The 4,458-nt window shown below is 42.8% G+C and overlaps 1 pseudogene; it reads right to left on the minus strand.

Annotated features, from left to right (window-relative positions):
- Nucleotides 1-1,013: 1,013 nt before the first annotated feature.
- On the minus strand, nucleotides 1,014-3,683 carry LOC144374778 (chondroitin sulfate synthase 1 pseudogene; annotated as a pseudogene).
- Nucleotides 3,684-4,458: the final 775 nt, after the last annotated feature.

Here is a 4,458-nt window from a genome sequence, read left to right on the forward strand (position 1 = left end):
TGGCATGATGTGATCCTGAAACTGGATGGTAGTTTTTTAGGCAATTTTAATTCTTTAACTTCAATCTCTCCATCCAAGTTCTTAGAATGCCTGACATGGACAGTCCAATATGGGGCAGCAGAGACCAGACATGGGGAGCTGAGAGCTGGAAAGAGTTGAAGCTCTTCATGGGGGAGCCTAGACATCCAGTGGCAGGCTGCAGGGTTGTTACAGGAGGAGGGATGCAGGGATACAACTCTGGTTCTGCATTTTCTGCAGTGTTAGTTTTCCATCATCCTAACAAACACCAGAAATAATGAACTAATATGAATGAAAGGTCTCTTCTTCCTTTCAGGTGTCTACATTTTGGTCCATGTGCAGTTGACTACATCACTTTGACCCTGAAATAAGGGAGTCTATCATGTTGGGCAGCACATGGTAGAGAGGATCTGCCCACCTCATGGCAGGTAAGGGTAAGAGGAAAAGAGAGAGAAATGGGGACTCCTTTAACTCCTTGAAGGGCACACTATGACTGGAGACCTTCCAAAAGCCCCAGGTCTTAAAGGTTTTGCCATCTCAACACAGCCATAAAGCCAGACTGCAACATCAAGGACCCTTCTACCTGCACTCGCTGCTCTACTTCCTGCTCCAGAACTTGAGATGGCTTTTAAAAAACTTGTAAAAACAGACAAAAGTTAGAAACTGTGCAATGTTAGCAAAACAGAATCTTACAGTGTTTTGGTTTTTTATTACAATAATATTTCATGAGAATGTTCATGTTTTTGCCATAGGACTGTAGACAAGGGACCTGGAAGGAAATGAAAAAAAAATTCATCCAAGACTTTCAAATCAGAATTAAGCTGGTTTGCCACATCATGTTCACAAGGAAGATGTTTTCAAAGGCAAAGACTAATCATAATTTTGTTCACAAATCTCAATTTAAAGGAGTCCTATGTAAGAAAAACACTTAGAAATTATATCCTTGCATGGACTTCAAAAGCTGATCTTACAAATATTTTTTTAAAAATAGATAATTAAAAATATTTTGTCCAGCAGAGCTGGACATCAGGCTGGCTGCTACTGTAACTTGGATCATTTATCTCCAGTCACATTTCAGCTAATTGCTGCATGGAACCATGTGATGATGCTTTGGACCCCAAGCACACTTTGTATTGTTTGGGATCCAGATTGGAGTCATAGAAGACAGAGTGTTGGACATGCACTACCCCTACCTCATGGATTCTTAACATCTTTAAACATACTTGGAGAACATTACTGAAAATGTCCACATCCTTCAGCCCCAGCCATGGATGGAAATTGCCACCCACTTGGACAAGATGTCCCTTATAATTACAAGTAATGCCAAACCCATAGTTTCTCCAGAAGCCAGTTTTTGAGTAAAAGGAAAAAAATGGTTGTCCCTGGGAACTTTCCCATCATAAATAATCTTTCAATCATACTGTTTAAAGATGATTGTGGAATATGTTTATTGGCCCCAAACTCTATTTGCTCAACACTGTTGCAGGAGTTCCATGGTAAACACCAGGTCAACTTCACAGAAGAAGTGCAAAGATTTATTATGAAATGGGAAGATCTTACCCTGAGGGCCAGAATAATTTAAAATTCTGAAGATGAAGGCAAAACCCTCATATCACCTTTAGGGTACTTCCTGCTATAATTTCTCATCAGTTCCACTAGTTTGGCCTTATCAGGGTTGGAATCAGAATTAAAAAGTAGTACCACCACTTTGGTGTGCTGACTTGGGGTGGGACATGTCTTTCCTAAGTTTTCCAGAAACCTCACAAACATGTCAAAATGTCCAGATAATGGCACCAGTATATGACATTTTCATCTTTGACCTCTTTGTGTTTGTCCTTGGATCCAGGGAACTAGAAGGGAAAAAGCTACTTCAGGGAATTGGAGAGGAAGAATAGGTATCCAGACTTCTGGTTGATTCTGTTGGCCAGCTCCTGAGTTTCTAGTTCCTCATGCTCCACTAACTGGATCTTGCTGAAAATATTCTGTAGGTCTGCATGCCTCCTCACAGCAACTGACATCTTTCCTTTATACTTCCTGTGTACAAGCAGTAGGTTCAGAATGTACTCTGCCCCAAACATGGGATTCACCACAGGACGATAGCCACACAGATCTCCTTGAAGTCCATGATGCATATCCGGGTCTTGGTGGCGGCCTTGATCATTTCCACTACCTACATGATGATGTCAACCAAGGCTTCCATCTAGGCTGAGTCCATTCTTCTTGGGAGGGAGGGGTACAGGGTGGCTAACGGTCCACAGCCAAACACAAATTCTTCCCAGTCAGAAATTCTCATTGCAGAACTTTCTCTTGAGGGCAGGACTGAAACCTCATGAAGGAAGTAGGAATTCCTATGCATGGTCCTCTACACATCTATGTGTTGCTGTATTTGCTCATTAGGATGATTTCTCAGTGGATCTGAATTGTGTGATAACTCTGCTCTGTAATTTGGCAACTGAGAATGTAGCTGTGCAGTTTGTACTGGTATCTTGGGTTTTTGTTCAGGGTGAGCATGATAGCTTAGTGAATCTTACTGTTCTGGAGATCTCAGATGTACCCCTTCTTGTTCTGTTCAGAATGTTCATTAAAAAAAGCTGATATATCTCACAAGACCCAAAACATTTCTGTAGTGCTCAGTCCTGTCTGCCTGAAGAGCAGGGACTCAATGATATTTAAACTCCTCAGGAAACTCTTCAGATGATCTCTGTTGATGTAAAGATCATCATCTACTTCCAGATCACTGTCCAAGCAGTGCTCAAGCATATACTCGAGTATCATGAAAGTCTTCTGGGGTGGGTAAGTGCCATCCACACCCCATAGTGGCACAATTGGAAATGGTACAGGTGTGTCTTAACACTCACTAGAGAAAAACTCCACTTTCCCAGAAATTGTTTTAGGTCGTATTCTGAAGGCAGCCACAGCAGGAGTCTGAAGTATTTCTGGGTGACTCCCACAAAGAGAAGTTTCCTGTCATGCGAGGCTGCCACTGGGCCAAGCCTTGTGGTCATAGCTGTGCCCTACAGACATTTTCTTGTGCCCCACAGGCTTGGGATCCTTTTGCCCACCAGCAGTCCTTCAGGCTAGTATGGCACCACTAACCCACTGGTTTCAGCTCTGAAGCACGGGGTAGGACAAGCCTGTGTGGCCAGCCCAAAGCCCAGCAGGAGTCAGATATGAGGCAACAAGCAGAGCTAGGCTTGCTAACTTGCCTGGAGCGATGCCCACACCAATCTGCCTATAGGGCCACTTTTACCGCCTATGTTCAGAAGCCCTCCCACCACAGCTCCCAGCGGCAGAGACTGGTTGCCCTCATGCTAGGAAGCCTGGTCCCAGCTTCTCAGCGGGTGCCTAGGGCCATCCTTGCCCATGGCAACCCTGGAGCTGATAACAGGCCTGGTGCCAAAGCTTCATTATGCACACCTGCCTGCACAACAGTGACCTGCTCCTTTAAGAAGGGGACATGCCCTGCTCATGCAAGCTGCCTCTCCTGAGCAAGGCCACCATGACTATTCAAGCTTTGGCAAAGAAGTGTGGGGCCAATGAAAATTCATTGGCAATGGCACCTGCTCAGAGATCTTGGCCCTGTCCTTATGGTGCCCCGGCAGGCTCCACCCCTGTTCTCCATGTGGCCTAGACTGCTGCTGCTGCTGGTGCACATGGCTCACCATTGCCCTTTGATTTATTTTGAGTTAATTTTTGTGCAATGTGAGAAATAGGGTCTAGTTTTATTTTTCTACATATTCCACTATGACTTTCTATCATGCTGTTTCTGTGATAGAGTCAGAAGCTTATGGGGACCTGTGAAGCCATGAGCCAAAAATTAATCTGCCCTCCTATAACTTGTTCCTGTCACATAAAATGGTCACAGTAAAGAAGATCTGACCACCACAAATGGGACAGTTGCAGAGCACATTAGTGTTTCTTGTAGTTCTGCCCAGCATGAAATACTGAGGGGAGTCCTAAGACTTAAGAAGGGTAAGAGATGGGAACTTGAGAACCTGGGAAATTAATATCTCTGCTAAAGGTACTTACATAGCTGAACATAAATCCTAACAATGACATATCCTTGTATTTTAGTTTCTAACATATTATATTATAAATTAAAAACAGGATAAAAAAATTCATAGTTTGAATCAATAATGGAAATGAACACAAAAATTCCAGTGTGCACATCATAATTGTGACAACAGCATCATAAACAATAAGGAAGAGATGAGGGTAGGAGGAGAGGGAATATGGTAATAGAACTCAGGCATATGTTGGTATTGATGTAAAACATATAGAAACCAGTATAAAAATAAATTTCAAATATAGATAAAAGGATATAAAAGGTAACAAAAGTGGTATGATAGGGAATAAATAAACCAATCAAAATGGAAGCTGCTAGTGGAGCAGTGAGGAACCTAAAACAAAGGAAAAAACACATGTAAAAAACAGCCCATT

The sequence above is a fragment of the Ictidomys tridecemlineatus genome, unplaced genomic scaffold (assembly GCF_052094955.1).
Source record: "Ictidomys tridecemlineatus isolate mIctTri1 unplaced genomic scaffold, mIctTri1.hap1 Scaffold_88, whole genome shotgun sequence".
Lineage (NCBI taxonomy): Eukaryota > Metazoa > Chordata > Mammalia > Rodentia > Sciuridae > Ictidomys > Ictidomys tridecemlineatus.